The sequence below is a fragment of the Ranitomeya variabilis genome, chromosome 2, assembly GCF_051348905.1.
Source record: "Ranitomeya variabilis isolate aRanVar5 chromosome 2, aRanVar5.hap1, whole genome shotgun sequence".
In the NCBI taxonomy this organism is placed as follows: Eukaryota; Metazoa; Chordata; class Amphibia; order Anura; family Dendrobatidae; genus Ranitomeya; species Ranitomeya variabilis.
In genome coordinates, this window is record NC_135233.1 from 631,854,271 (window position 1) to 631,870,816 (window position 16,546).

The following is a 16,546-nucleotide window of genomic DNA, read 5'->3' on the forward strand; positions in this document are numbered from 1 at the left end:
ACGGTGTCTTTTTTGACACGGGGACACTTTTGGTGACAGTGGATGTCGAGACGTTGTACAATTGTATAAACCATGAAGATGGTTTGTGGGCAGTCCGTTTCTTCCTCGAGGCCTCCGACCTGGACAGCCCTCTTTGTTAGCTTATCCTCGAACTGCTGCACTTTGTCCTGACGCATAATTTTTTTTTACTTCCAAAGATCAATTTTACCATCAGAAGCGCAGCGCAGCCATAGGTGCGGCCTGTGCACGCCAACCTTTTCCTAGGGTTCTGGGAAGGGTTGGTGGTTAGTGACTCGGGGGCGGGGGCTGCCGACCATGTGCTGTGCTGGTTATGCTATATTGACGATATTTTGTTATTTTGGCTAGTGATGGTGCAGCAGTTGGAGGATTTTATGGCTATGTTGAATACCAACACTTTGAATATTAGATTGACTTATAGGCATGACTCTACTAAAATTGATTTTTTAGACATTAGTTTGGAGGTGGATCCATCGTTATCTATCCAGACAGATGTCTTTCGAAAAACAACATCAGTTAATGCTTTAATACATGCCAAGTCCGCACATAGCCATGCTACGATTAGGGTCGTCCCAGTCAGACAGTTCTTGAGGATGAGGTGGATCTACTTGATGAATCAGAAGTTTGAGACACAGGTCTAGGACTTAACCCCTTAACCCCCCCAAAGGGTGGTTTGCATGTTAATGACCGGGCCAATTTTTACAATTCTGACCACTGTCCCTTCATGAGGTTATAACTCTGGAATGCTTCAGCGGATGCCAGTGATTCTGGCAATATTTTCTCGTGACATATTGTCCTTCATGTTAGTGGTAAAATTTCCTTGACATTACTTGCGTTTATTTGTGAAAAAAAAAAAATTGGGCGAAAATTTTGAAAATTTCGCAATTTTACAACTTTGAATTTTCATGCCCTTAAATCACAGAGATATGTCACACAGAATACTTAAAAAGTAACATTTTCCACATGTCTACTTTACATAAGCACAATTTTGGAAGCAAATTTTTTTTGTTAGGGAGCTATAAGGGTTAAAATTTGACCAGCAATTTCTCATTTTTACAACATTTTTTTTTTTTTTTTAGGGACCACATCACATTTGAAGTCACTTTGAGGGGTCTATATGATAGAAAATACCCAAGCGTGACACCATTCTAAAACCATCACCCCTCAAGAAGCTCAAAATCCCATTCAAGAAGGTTATTAACACTACAGGTGTTTCACAGGAATTTTTGGAATGTTTTTTAAAAAAAAGGAACATTTTACTTTTTTTCACAAAAAAAAATTAATTCAGATCCAATTTGTTTCATTTTACCAAGGGTAACAGGAGAAATTGAACCCCCTAGTTGTTGTAGAATTTGTCCTGAGTACACAGATACCCCATTTATGGGGGAACCACTGTTTAGGCGCATGGCAGAGCTCGGAATGGAAGGAGCGCCGTTTGACTTTTCAATGCAAAATTGGCTGAAATTGAGAAAGGACGCCATGTCGCGTTTGGAGAGCCCCTCATGTGCCTTAACAGTGAAACCCCCAACAAGTGACACCATTTTGGAAAGTAGACCCCCCTAAGGAATTTATCTAGATGTGTGGTGAGCACTTTGTCCCACCAAGTACTTCATATAGTTTATAATGTAGAGCCGTAAAAATAAAAAATCATATTTTCACCCCCAATTTTTTATTTTCCCAAAGGTATCAGAAAAAATTGGACCCCAAAATGTGTTGTGCAATTTGTCCTGACTACGCTGATATCCCATATGTGGGGGTAAACTACTGTTTGGGCGCATGGCAGAGCTCGGAAGGGAATGAGCGCCGTTTGGAATGTAGACTTAGATGGAATGGTCTGCGGGTGTCACGTTGCGTTTGCAGAGCCCATGATGTACCTAAACAGCAGAAACCCCCACAAGACACCCCATATTGGAAACTAGACCCCCCAAGGAACTTATCTGGATGTGTTGTGAGAACTTTGAACCCCCAAGTGTTTCACTAGTTTATAACAGAGCCGTGAAAATAAAAAATCCTTTTTTTTCCACAAAAATTATATTTTAGCTCCCAGTTTTGTATTTTCCCAAGGGTAACAGGAGAAATTCGACCCAAAAAGTTGTTGTCCAATTTGTCCTGCGTACACGGATACCCCATATGTGGGGGGAACCACCATTTGGGGGCATGGCAGAGCTCGAAAGGAGCGCCGTTTGGAATCCAGACTTAGATGGAACGTCACGTTGCGTTTGCAGAGCCCCTGATGTACCTAAACAGTATAAAACCCCCACAAGTGACCCCATATTGGAAACTAGACCCCTCAAGAAAATCATCTAGATGTTTTGTGAGAACTTTGAACTCCCAAGTGTTTAACTACAGTTTATAACGCAGAGCCGAGAAAATAAAACTTTTTTCCCACAAAAATGATTTTTAAGCCCCCAAATTTTTATTATTGCAAGGGTAACAAGAGAAATTGGAACCCTAGAGTTGCTGTCCAATTTGTCCTGAGTGCGATGATAGCCCATATGTTGGGGTACACCCCTGTTTGGGCGTACAGGAGAGCTCGGAAGGGAAGGAGCACTGTTTTACTTTTTCAACGCAGAATTGGCTGGAATTGAGATCGGACGCCATGTCGCATTTGGAGAGCCCCTGATGTGCCTACACAGTGGAAACCCCCTATTCTAACTCCAACCCTAACCCCAACACACCCCTAACCCTAATCCCCACCCTAACCATAACCACACCCCTAACCCTAGTCCCAACCATAAATGTAATCCAAACCCTAATGTTAGCCCCAACCCTAACTTTACCCCCAACCCTAATGGGAAAATAGAAATAAATACATTTTTTTAAATATTATTATTTTTCCCTAACTAAGGCGGTGATAAAGGGGGGTTTGATTTTACTATTTAGAGCAGGTTTTTATAGCAAATTTTTATGTTTGGCAGCTGTGCTCCCCCCGTGATGTACTATCCTGTCACTGGGAATTAAGTCCCAGGTCACCTCGACGGGATAGTATGTCAGATGGCAGAAAGGGGTTAAGAGAAAGATTTAGACAATGTGGTTATGATCCAAAAATCTTAAGGATTTGCTAATAAAAAGCCATCATGTAGCAACTAACGTAAACCCATTTGGTTCAACAAAACCAGTCAGAGGCTGCTTTAAGTATTGCCACTGCATAGCTTGCGCCAATGTCCTTTGCACCTCCTCTTTCTGTTTGGCAGATAGTAAAAAAGAATTTGAAATTAGGGAATACATCTCTTGTAATACTAGTAATGTGATCTACTATGCAACATGCAGCTGCCCTTTAATATATATATAGGCTTAACATCACAGGAATTAATAGTGCGTGTAAGAGAGCATGTGCAGGACATTGGTGCAGCTAGGATAGTGGTGGATGTGTTGACTCTTAAAGGGCACCTGTCACCCCGTTTTTTCGGTATGAGATAAAAATACTGTTAAATAGGGCCTGAGCTGTGCATTGCAATAGTGTAGTTTGTGGACCCCGATTCCCCACCTATGCTGCCGAAATACGTTACCAAGGTAGTCGTTTTCGCCTGTCAATCAGGCTGGTCTGGTCAAAAGGGCGTGGTGTCTTCCCCCAGATTTTGCTTAGTTTTCCGTTGGTGGCGTAGTGGTGTGCGCATGCCCAAGGTCCCGAATCCTCTGCCAGGGGATTGAAAAGAGCGCGATGTTCGTTATTTCATTGGTGATCGGTGGGCGCGGCCATCTTCCTTTGGCCGCGCATGCGCAGAAGCGGCGCTCTGCTGGCCGCGGCTTCAGGAGATGCGAACTCTGCTTCAGGAAAATGGCCGCCGCGATATCCATCTGCGCACGCGCGGTATCCTGCGGCCATTTTCCTGAAGCCGCGGCCAGCAGAGCGCCGCTTCTGCGCACGCGCGGCCAAAGGAAGATGGCCGCGCCCACCGATCACCAATGAAATAACGAACATCGCGCTCTTTTCACTCCCCTGGCAGAGGATTCTGGACTTGGGCATGCGCACACCACTACGCCACCAACGGAAAACTAAGCAAAATCTGGGATAGACACCACGCCCTTTTGACCAGACCAGCCTGATTGACAGGCGAAAACGACTACTTTGGTAACGTATTTCGGCTGCATAGGTGGGGAATCGGGGTCCACAAACTACACTATTGTAATGCACAGCTCAGGCCCTATTTAACAGTATTTTTATCTCATACGGAAAAAACGGGGTGACAGGTTCCCTTTAAGACCATTCCTAGACATTTTAGGATGGTCCATAATTGTAATCCCATGGAATTTAAGGTTAGGGGAATATATGTGGTGCATGTGGGAATTAGGGGGGGAAACATTAAAAAAAACTAGCGCAGCGGGTGTTAAAATGGATTGTGACGTTGGGTACAATGAAACCTGCTGGCCTTAATGATTCCCTAAATTTTGGCTCTTTCTTGTGATGTAGTTGTTAAAATAGTTATAACCCCTAGTGCCCTCTCTTTTTGTATTTTTAACTGATGTGTGTTTTTGTTTTTAATATTTGTATTTTTTGTCCATATAGTTTGATATGTTGTGCACAGTTCCCTGCGGGATCGTTCAATTCACCATAGGTCTTACCCCTGATACGGTCATCTACTATGAGCATGTAAGGATTGGTGTCCTAATAGAAGCCATTGGAAGAGGATTTAGCAATTACTTCTCATCTGCGATTACGGACTGAATATAATTTCTACATGTTTATGTCACTTATTTTATCTATTCTTTGACTTTATGACATATGCAGTATTATATACATTTTGTGCCCGTTATGGCTGCGGTGCTCTTGCACTCGCCGACTGCCCCTCTCTATCTGGCACTGACCTGCTGATGCACGACAGACCTTTCAGGTGCTCGCTCGTGTGTGCAGCTGGATGCATCCGGGACACGGGGGTTCTGCGTGGGTGGCGACGCACGCATTCGCCTCATGTACACAGCCAGGAGGGGGCCGGGTCACGTGATACCCATGTGACCGGTATCCATGGATATTTAAGATCCTGTAGGAGATCCAAACAACAACTCCCCTTGAGAAAGCGAGGCTGACAGCAGCAAAACGCGCATCGGGGTGCGTTCAGTGGGCACTTCAGTACATGGTGAGAGCCTTTCTTCCTTTTCTTTCCCCTTTATGTCCACCATGCTAAGCGCATTTAGTATAGTTTAATGCCTTAAGATGCTGGTGGATGCATATGGGAACGTTGGCCCAGGTGGCCATAATGGATTTTCAGTGATTAAAATGGCTTTGATAAACAGTATATAGGGACATGTTATGCGATAACATAAAGGAGCAGATTTCTCTCACCAGCTCCTGGATATCTTTTATGATGTAATATAGAATTTGTACTGAGTGCCAGAATTTTTTGGTGTCTTGTATATAGCACATCTTTTTACTCATGTGTGTTTTTTAACTTTTTGTATTGTGACAATAACGTTTTTTGTATTTTTTATTCAAACTCCTATGGAACTCCAGTATTTTGCATTGTTAGTTATGGAGTTATACTTCGTGGCCAAGTGATTCATACAGGTCACCTTATGAGTCTGGATATTGTGGTATTAATAATATGGAATATATATTTTTTGTATAGAGCGCTCAGGTTAAATACAAATGAGAAAACGATAAACAATAGTTTAAAACAAAACAAACAAAAAAAAAAACAATGAGAGAGAAAAATAGAAAAACCTAAAGAGGACTCTGACACTAGTATTTAACACCCTTTACATTAAATTAGTATTCAAACACATTTTGACTCGCCTTTGGTAAATAACAAATGAGAATCACATGTGATTAGTGTTGAGCGATACCGTCCGATACTTGAAAGTATCGGTATCGGAAAGTATCGGCCGATACCGGCAAAGTATCGGATCCAATCCGATACCGATACCCGATACCAATACAAGTCAATGGGACTCAGGTATCGGACGGTATTCCTGATGGTTCCCAGGGTCTGAAGGAGAGGAAACTCTCCTTCAGGCCCTGGGAACCATATAAATGTGTAAAAGAAAGAATTAAAATAAAAAATATCGCTATACTCACCTGTCCGACGCAGCCGGGACCTCAGCGAGGGAACCGGCAGCGTTGTTTGTTTAAAATTCGCGCTTTTACTTGGTTACGTGAATTCCCGGCTTGTGATTGGTCAGGGCGGCCATGTTGCCGGGACGCGGACCAATCACAGCAAGCCGTGACGAAATTACGTCACGGCTTGCTGTGATTGGTCCACGTCCCGGCAACATGGCCGCCATTAACCAATCACAAGCCGTGACGTCACGGGAGGCTGGACTTGCGCACTTTTTAAAAAACGCGCGTGTCCAGCCTCCCGTGACGTCACGGCTTGTGATTGGTTAATGGCGTCCATGTTGCCGGGACGCGGACCAATCACAGCAAGCCGTGACGTAATTTCGTCACGGCTTGCTGTGATTGGTCCGCGTCCCGGCAACATGGCCGCCCTGACCAATCACAAGCCAGGAATTCACGTAACCAAGTAAAAGCGCGAATTTTAAACAAACAACGCTGCCGGTTCCTTCGCTGAGGTCCAGGCTGCGTCGGACAGGTGAGTATAGCGATATTTTTTATTTTAATTCTTTCTTTTACACATTTTTACATTAATGTTGTTTCGATACCGATACCCGATATCACAAAAATATCGGATCTCGGTATCGGAAATTCCGATACAGCAAGTATCGGCCGATACCCGATACTTGCAGCATCGGAATGCTCAACACTACATGTGATTAATTGTGGGTGCCCATGAGAAAGGAATTAGCCAATGAATGATGACTTTAGTGTTTTAAAAAGCTTCATTTTAGGCCCTGTTCCTTTCTCACCACGGTGAAGACAAAGGAGATGTCTGAAGACATCAGAACTGCTATTATTAGCAAACACAAGACATCCAAAGGGTATAAGGCCATCTCCTAAGGCCTTGGTATCCAAGTTTCAACAGAGAACAATGTTATTAAGAAGTTTGTGCAATGTCTGTGTATAAGAAAAATAGAGGGCACTCACCGGTCTTCACTAGATTAAGTCCTTTATTAATAAAATATAACACACGAATTCATGGCCGGAGTCGATGGAGCCGAAGCTCGCGTGAGCAGGGGAGATTGCAGACGACGGCCGTTTCGCGCTGTGCCTGCGCTTCTACGGGTCAACGTGCAAGGGTAAAGTGGTGGAAATATAGTGCCGACCATGACACCTCCCCTTCCACCAACACCCTCCCACCAGCATAAAATACACTCAAAATTAAAAAGCACATATAAAATACAATTACTGTTATACATACACATATATATACCAAATTTAGCTGTTTAAACCTACATCAATCAAATTTCTGCTATGCTTATAGAGGATCATTTAATCCAGTTTCTATCGTATTGTTATCCTAGAATCTGTCCTCCACTATAAACTTTCACCATTTATTTAGATTTCTATTTTTCCTCCTCACTTATAATCTATAATCTTACAAAAAAATAGACATATCGACCCTGTCATTAAATCCCAAGGGTCCTAGCGCATTACTGCGCATGATCCATTTTGCCTCACACCGCAACAGCAAGTTATTCAAATCTCCTCCTCCCGGTGGTAGATTGATTTTTTCAATTCCCGCAAAGGTAAGACTATCTGCCCTACCTCCATGTTTCTCTTTCATATGGGTAATTAACCGCGGCACCCCTTTCCCCGTTACTATAGATCTGCAATGTTCTCGGAACCGCACATACATCGGTCGGATGGTCTTCCCGATGTAATAATACCTGCAGGGGCAAAATATTACGTAGATAACATGATCTGTTCTACAAGTAATAAAATCGCATACCTTGTGCTCCACTGCGCCCATATGTAACGTACGATCTATCAAATGTTGATTGCAAAAAGAGCAATAACTGCATCTAAAATTCCCTTTGGGTGCGGTAGTATTAAGCCAGTTCTGATTAGGTTTCAAAATGCGATTTCTCACTAGTTTATCCCTCAATCTGACACTCCGTTTGTTTGCTATTAGGGGGCCTCATGCTACAACTTCCACCAGCTCTTTATCACGTCCTAGGATATGCCAATTCTTTTTTATCGCCAGACGTATCTGACTATCCATATTACTATATGTAAAACTAAAAGTAAATCTTTTATCTTTATTAGTTTTTTGGCTGCCTGATGTATATTTCCTCTTAATCTTTCTTTCTTCTACCACCTTATCCCTCGCTGGTATTACTACATTATCTGGGTAGCCCCTTTGTTTAAACCTTTGCAGCATTTCTTCTGATTGTCTTATAAAACCCTCCTCAGTGTTATTTACTCTGCTCACCCTTAAAAATTGGCTACGGGGTAGCGCTCTTTTTGTATGCGCTGGGTGAAAGCTCTCATAATGCATCATGGTATTTGCTGCCACTGGTTTCCGATATAGAGATGTACATATTTTCTCTCCTCTAATTTCTACTAAGACATCCAAGAATTCCAGCCTCTGCCCCCCAAATACTGACGTAAAGGCCATATTCATCTGATTATGAGTATTTAAATATGAAACAAAATTATTAAAATCTTCCTCTGTACTATCCCATACTATTACTATGTCGTCGATGTATCTTAGATAGAATTTAATGTGCCGTAAAAAACCATGATCATTAGAATAAATGTATTTCTCTTCAAAAAGACCCAAAAAAAGGTTAGCGAAAGTGCAAGCTGCCGGAGTCCCCATCGCAGTCCCCACCTGTTGTACGTACCAATCATCCAAAAACATAAATGCATTGTGTGTGAGGATAAAATCCAAACCTTCACAAATAAATTTAATGAATTCACGACTTTTATCTGTAGTGCACAAAATCTGCTCAATAGCCTCTACTCCTGTCTTTTGAGGAATCCTAGTGTATAAGCTTTCTACATCAATTGAAGCTAACGAATAATTCTCCTGCCATTCAAATTCTTGGATATTAGATAGAAAAGAATTTGTATCTTTGCAGTAGGCAGGGATATCCTTCAAAAGAGGGCGCAATAACCAATCAATGTACTGGGATAGGGGCTCAGTGAGCGACCCTATCCCAGCCACAATCAGTCGCCCAGGGGGGCGATGAACAAACTTGTGCACTTTAGGATTATGGTACCAATGGGGTCTGGTGGGGAACTCCGGCAGCAATTTTTCCGCTTTCTTTTGGGTAATAATGCCCAGTTCTACATATTTTCTCAAATATGTTCTCAATTCGGTTTTATACTTATGTACTGGACTCCCTGTCAGCTTCCTATATGCTGCACCATCTGATAATTGTCTATCCGCTTCGGCGACATAGTAAGATCTGGGAAGTAAGACTATTTTTCCCCCCTTATCTGCAGCCCATACTACCGTGTCTTCCCACGAGCATATTTCTCGTAGGGCTTTATTTTCTTCAAACGATAAATCACTAAGCAGCCAAAAAACTAATAAAGATAAAAGATTTACTTTTAGTTTTACATATAGTAATATGGATAGTCAGATACGTCTGGCGATAAAAAAGAATTGGCATATCCTAGGACGTGATAAAGAGCTGGTGGAAGTTGTAGCATGAGGCCCCCTAATAGCAAACAAACGGAGTGTCAGATTGAGGGATAAACTAGTGAGAAATCGCATTTTGAAACCTAATCAGAACTGGCTTAATACTACCGCACCCAAAGGGAATTTTAGATGCGGTTATTGCTCTTTTTGCAATCAACATTTGATAGATCGTACGTTACATATGGGCGCAGTGGAGCACAAGGTATGCGATTTTATTACTTGTAGAACAGATCATGTTATCTACGTAATATTTTGCCCCTGCAGGTATTATTACATCGGGAAGACCATCCGACCGATGTATGTGCGGTTCCGAGAACATTGCAGATCTATAGTAACGGGGAAAGGGGTGCCGCGGTTAATTACCCATATGAAAGAGAAACATGGAGGTAGGGTGTTATGACCCCAATGGCGAGGGTCTCAGAGGAACGTGGAAGTCTGCAGAATACAAAAATCCAGCTCATAGGGCAGTGGTAACTGGGTTGACCATATATCTACTCCTAACGCCAACACTAGAAGTAGCCGGGGATCATTCCTACGTTGATTCTAGATGACACGCGCCAGCCGGAGAATCTAGCTACCCCTAGTAGAGGAAAACAAAGACCTTTCTTGCCTCCAGAGAAGGGGACCCCAAAGCTGGATAGAAGCCCCCCACAAATAATGACGGTGAGGTAAGAGGAAATGACAAACACAGAAATGAACCAGGTTTAGCACAGAGAGGCCCGCTTACTGATAGCAGAATAAAGAAAGGTAACTTATATGGTCAACAAAAACCCTATCAAAATCCACACTGGAAATTCAAGAATCCCCGAACCGTCTAACGGTCCGGGGGGAGAACACCAGTCCCCTAGAGCTTCCAGCAAAGGTCAGGATATAGATTTGGAACAAGCTGGACAAAAATACAAAACCAAAACAAATAGCAAAAAGCAAAAGGCAGACTTAGCTGATATAACTGGAACCAGGATCAGTAGACAAGAGCACAGCAGACTAGCTCTGATAACTACGTTGCCAGGCATTGAACTGAAGGTCCAGGGAGCTTATATAGCAACACCCCTAACTAACGACCCAGGTGCGGATAAAAGGAATGACAGAAAAACCAGAGTCAAAAAACTAGTAACCACTAGAGGGAGCAAAAAGCAAATTCACAACAGTACCCCCCCCTTAGTGAGGGGTCACCGAACCCTCACCACGACCACCAGGGCGATCAGGATGAGCGGCATGAAAGGCACGAACTAAATCGGCCGCATGAACATCAGAGGCGACCACCCAGGAATTATCCTCCTGACCATAGCCCTTCCACTTGACCAGGTACTGAAGCCTCCGCCTGGAGAGGCGAGAATCCAAGATCTTCTCCACCACGTACTCCAACTCGCCCTCAACCAACACCGGAGCAGGAGGCTCAGCAGAAGGAACTACAGGCACAATGTACCGCCGCAACAAGGACCTATGAAATACATTGTGAATAGCAAACGACACAGGAAGATCCAGACGAAAAGATACAGGATTAAGGATTTCCAATATCTTGTAAGGCCCAATAAAACGAGGTTTAAATTTGGGAGAGGAGACCTTCATAGGAACAAAGCGGGAAGAAAGCCACACCAAATCCCCAACGCGTAGTCGGGGACCCACACCGCGGCGGCGGTTGGCAAAGCGCTGAGCCTTCTCCTGTGACAACTTCAAGTTGTCCACCACATGATTCCAGATCTGCTGCAACCTATCCACCACAGAATCCACCCCAGGACAGTCAGAAGGCTCCACATGACCCGAAGAAAAGCGAGGATGGAAACCAGAGTTGCAGAAAAAAGGCGAAACCAAGGTGGCGGAACTAGCCCGATTATTAAGGGCAAACTCAGCCAACGGCAAGAATGTCACCCAATCGTCCTGATCAGCAGAGACAAAACACCTCAAATAAGCCTCCAAAGTCTGATTGGTTCGCTCCGTCTGTCCATTAGTCTGAGGATGGAAAGCAGACGAAAACGACAAATCAATGCCCATCCTACTACAAAAGGATCGCCAGAACCTGGAAACGAACTGGGATCCTCTGTCTGACACAATATTCTCAGGGATGCCGTGCAAACGAACCACGTTCTGGAAAAACACAGGAACCAGATCGGAAGAGGAAGGCAGCTTAGGCAAAGGAACCAAATGGACCATCTTGGAGAAGCGATCACATATCACCCAGATAACGGACATGCCCTGAGATAGCGGAAGATCAGAAATGAAATCCATGGAGATATGTGTCCAAGGTCTCTTCGGGACAGGCAAGGGCAAGAGCAAACCGCTGGCACGAGAACAGCAAGGCTTAGCTCGAGCACAAGTCCCACAGGACTGCACAAATGACCGCACATCCCTTGACAAGGAAGGCCACCAAAAGGACCTGGCCACCAGATCTCTGGTGCCAAAAATTCCCGGGTGACCTGCCAACACCGAGGAATGAACCTCGGAAATGACTCTGCTGGTCCACTTATCCGGGACAAACAGTCTGTCAGGTGGACAAGACTCAGGCCTATCAGCCTGAAATCTCTGCAACACACGTCGCAGATCCGGAGAAATAGCTGACAAGATAACTCCATCTTTAAGAATACCAACAGGATCAGCGACTCCAGGAGCATCAGGCACAAAGCTCCTAGAAAGAGCATCGGCCTTCACATTCTTTGAACCTGGTAAATACGAGACAACAAAATCAAAGCGGGAGAAAAACAATGACCAGCGGGCCTGTCTCGGATTAAGGCGTTTAGCAGACTCGAGATACATCAGATTTTTGTGATCAGTCAAGACCACCACACGATGCTTAGCACCCTCGAGCCAATGACGCCACTCCTCAAATGCCCATTTCATGGCCAACAACTCCCGATTGCCCACATCATAATTTCGCTCGGCAGGCGAAAACTTCCTAGAGAAAAAGGCACAAGGTTTCATAACAGAGCAACCAGGGCCTCTCTGCGACAAAACGGCCCCTGCCCCAATCTCCGAAGCATCCACCTCAACCTGAAAGGGAAGTGAGACGTCAGGCTGGCACAAAACAGGCGCCGAAGTAAACCGGCGTTTCAACTCCTGGAAAGCCTCCACGGCAGCAGGAGCCCAGTTAGCTACATCGGAGCCCTTCTTGGTCATATCCGTCAAAGGTTTCACAATGCTAGAAAAATTTGCGATAAAACGACGGTAGAAGTTAGCGAAGCCCAAGAACTTCTGAAGACTCTTAACTGACGAGGGCTGAGTCCAATCAAGAATAGCTCGGACCTTGACTGGGTCCATCTCCACAGCAGAAGGGGAAAAAATGAACCCCAAAAAGGGAACCTTCTGTACACCAAAGAGACACTTTGAGCCCTTGACAAACAAAGAATTTTCACGCAAAATTTTAAAGACCAACCTGACCTGCTCCACATGCGAATCCCAATTATCAGAAAAAACCAAAATATCATCCAGATAAACAATCAAAAATTTATCCAGATACTTCCGGAAAATGTCATGCATAAAGGACTGAAAAACTGAAGGCGCATTGGAGAGCCCAAAAGGCATCACCAAGTACTCAAAATGACCTTCGGGCGTATTGAATGCGGTTTTCCATTCATCACCTTGCTTAATGCGCACAAGGTTGTACGCACCACGAAGGTCTATCTTGGTGAACCACTTGGCACCCTTAATCCGGGCAAACAAGTCAGACAACAGCGGTAAAGGATACTGAAATTTGACAGTGATCTTATTTAAAAGCCGATAATCAATACAAGGTCTCAAAGATCCGTCCTTTTTTGCCACAAAAAAGAATCCCGCACCAAGAGGGGAAGAAGACGGACGAATATGTCCTTTTTCCAGAGACTCCTTGATATATGAACGCATAGCGGTATGTTCAGGTACCGACAGATTAAACAGTCTTCCCTTAGGAAATTTACTGCCTGGGATCAAATCTATAGCACAGTCACAGTCCCTATGAGGAGGCAGTGCACTGGACTCAGACTCACTGAAGACATCCTGATAATCAGACAAATACTCCGGAACTTCCGAAGGCGTAGAAGAAGCAATAGACACAGGCAGGGAATCCTCATGAATACCACGACAGCCCCAACTTGAGACTGACATAGCCTTCCAGTCCAGGACTGGATTATGGGTCTGTAACCATGGCAGCCCCAAAACGACCAAATCATGCATTTTATGTAAAACCAGGAAACGTATCACCTCGCGGTGTTCAGGAGTCATGCACATGGTAACCTGAGTCCAATACTGCGGTTTATTTGCTGCCAATGGTGTAGCATCAATACCCCTAAGAGGAATAGGATTTTCTAATGGTTCAAGAGTAAATCCACAGCGCTTAGCAAATGAGAGATCCATGAGACTCAGGGCAGCACCTGAATCTACAAACGCCATGACAGGATAAGATGACAGTGAGCAAATCAAAGTTACAGACAGAATAAATTTAGGTTGCAAATTACCAACGGTGACAGGACTAACAACCTTAGCTATACGTTTAGAGCATGCTGAGATAACATGTGTAGAATCACCACAGTAGTAGCACAAGCCATTCCGGCGTCTATGAATTTTCCGCTCATTTCTAGTCAGGATTCTATCACATTGCATTAAATCAGGTGTCTGTTCAGACAACACCATGAGGGAATTTGCGGTTTTTCTATCACATTGCACCGAATTAGGTGTCTGTTCAGACAACACCATGAGGGAATTTGCGGTTTTGCGCTCCCGCAACCGCCGGTCAATTTGAATAGCCAGTGCCATAGTATCATTCAGACCTGCGGGAATGGGAAAACCCACCATAACATTCTTAATGGCTTCAGAAAGGCCATTTCTAAAATTAGCGGCCAGTGCACACTCGTTCCAATGTGTCAGCACGGACCATTTCCGAAATTTTTGGCAATACACTTCAGCCTCGTCCTGCCCCTAAGACATAGACAGCAAGGCCTTTTCTGCCTGAATCTCAAGATTGGGTTCCTCATAAAGTAAACCGAGCGCCAGAAAAAACGCATCAAGATCAGCCAATGCCGGATCTCCTGGCGCCAGCGAAAAAGCCCAATCCTGAGGGTCGCCCCGTAAGAACGAAATAACAATTTTTACTTGCTGAGCAGAATCTCCTGATGAACAGGGTCTCAGGGACAAAAACAATTTACAATTATTCACGAAATTCCTAAACTTAAACCTGTCTCCGGAAAACAGTTCAGGAATCGGTATTTTAGGTTCTGACCTAGGATTTCTGATAACATAGTCTTGTATGCCCTGCACACGAGTAGCCAGCTGGTCCACACTTGTAATCAAGGTCTGGACATTCATGTCTGCAGCAAGCATAGCCACTCTGAGGTAAAGGGGAAGGAGAAAGAAAAAAAAAAAAAAACTCAGAATCTTCTTTCTTATAATCCCTCTTCTGCAATGCATTAAACATTTAATACTGGCCTGGCAAACTATTATGACCCCAATGGCGAGGGTCTCAGAGGAACGTGGAAGTCTGCAGAATACAAAAATCCAGCTCATAGGGCAGTGGTAACTGGGTTGACCATATATCTACTCCTAACGCCAACACTAGAAGTAGCCGGGGATCATTCCTACGTTGATTCTAGATGACACGCGCCAGCCGGAGAATCTAGCTACCCCTAGTAGAGGAAAACAAAGACCTTTCTTGCCTCCAGAGAAGGGGACCCCAAAGCTGGATAGAAGCCCCCCACAAATAATGACGGTGAGGTAAGAGGAAATGACAAACACAGAAATGAACCAGGTTTAGCACAGAGAGGCCCGCTTACTGATAGCAGAATAAAGAAAGGTAACTTATATGGTCAACAAAAACCCTATCAAAATCCACACTGGAAATTCAAGAATCCCCGAACCGTCTAACGGTCCGGGGGGAGAACACCAGTCCCCTAGAGCTTCCAGCAAAGGTCAGGATATAGATTTGGAACAAGCTGGACAAAAATACAAAACCAAAACAAATAGCAAAAAGCAAAAGGCAGACTTAGCTGATATAACTGGAACCAGGATCAGTAGACAAGAGCACAGCAGACTAGCTCTGATAACTACGTTGCCAGGCATTGAACTGAAGGTCCAGGGAGCTTATATAGCAACACCCCTAACTAACGACCCAGGTGCGGATAAAAGGAATGACAGAAAAACCAGAGTCAAAAAACTAGTAACCACTAGAGGGAGCAAAAAGCAAATTCACAACAGTAGGGCAGATAGTCTTACCTTTGCGGGAATTGAAAAAATCAATCTACCACCGGGAGGAGGAGATTTGAATAACTTGCTGTTGCGGTGTGAGGCAAAATGGATCATGCGCAGTAATGCGCTAGGACCCTTGGGATTTAATCACAGGGTCGATATGTCTATTTTTTTGTAAGATTATAGATTATAAGTGAGGAGGAGAAATAGAAATCTAAATAAATGGTGAAAGTTTATAGTGGAGGACAGATTCTAGGATAACAATACGATAGAAACTGGATTAAATGATCCTCTATAAGCATAGCAGAAATTTGATTGATGTTGGTTTAAACAGCTAAATTTGGTATATATGTGTATGTATAACAGTAATTGTATTTTATATGTGCTTTTTAATTTTGAGTGTATTTTATGCTGGTGGGAGGGTGTTGGTGGAAGGGGAGGTGTCATGGTCGGCACTATATTTCCGCCACTTTACCCTTGCACGTTGACCCGTAGAAGCGCAGGCACAGCGCAAAACGGCCGTCGTCTGCAATCTCCCCTGCTCACACGAGCTTCGGCTCCATCGACTCCGGCCATGAATTCGTGTGTTATATTTTATTAATAAAGGACTTAATCTAGTGAAGACCGGTGAGTGCCCTCTATTTTTCTTATACACAGACATTGCACATATGTCTTTTTTCAGAGGAGCACCCAAAGTCTAGATTACTGGGATATGTCAAAGGCACCAATATTACAGTCTGGATAATACCTCACATAGTCAGTGCCGCCCCATTTCTATTTTTTGTTTGATTAGTTATTAAGAAGTTTGCCAAGCATGGAGCCATCAAGACCTACCTGGACGTGGGGGAAAGAGGAAAATTGACAAGAGAGGTCTTCGAACGTTGGTGCGAATGGTG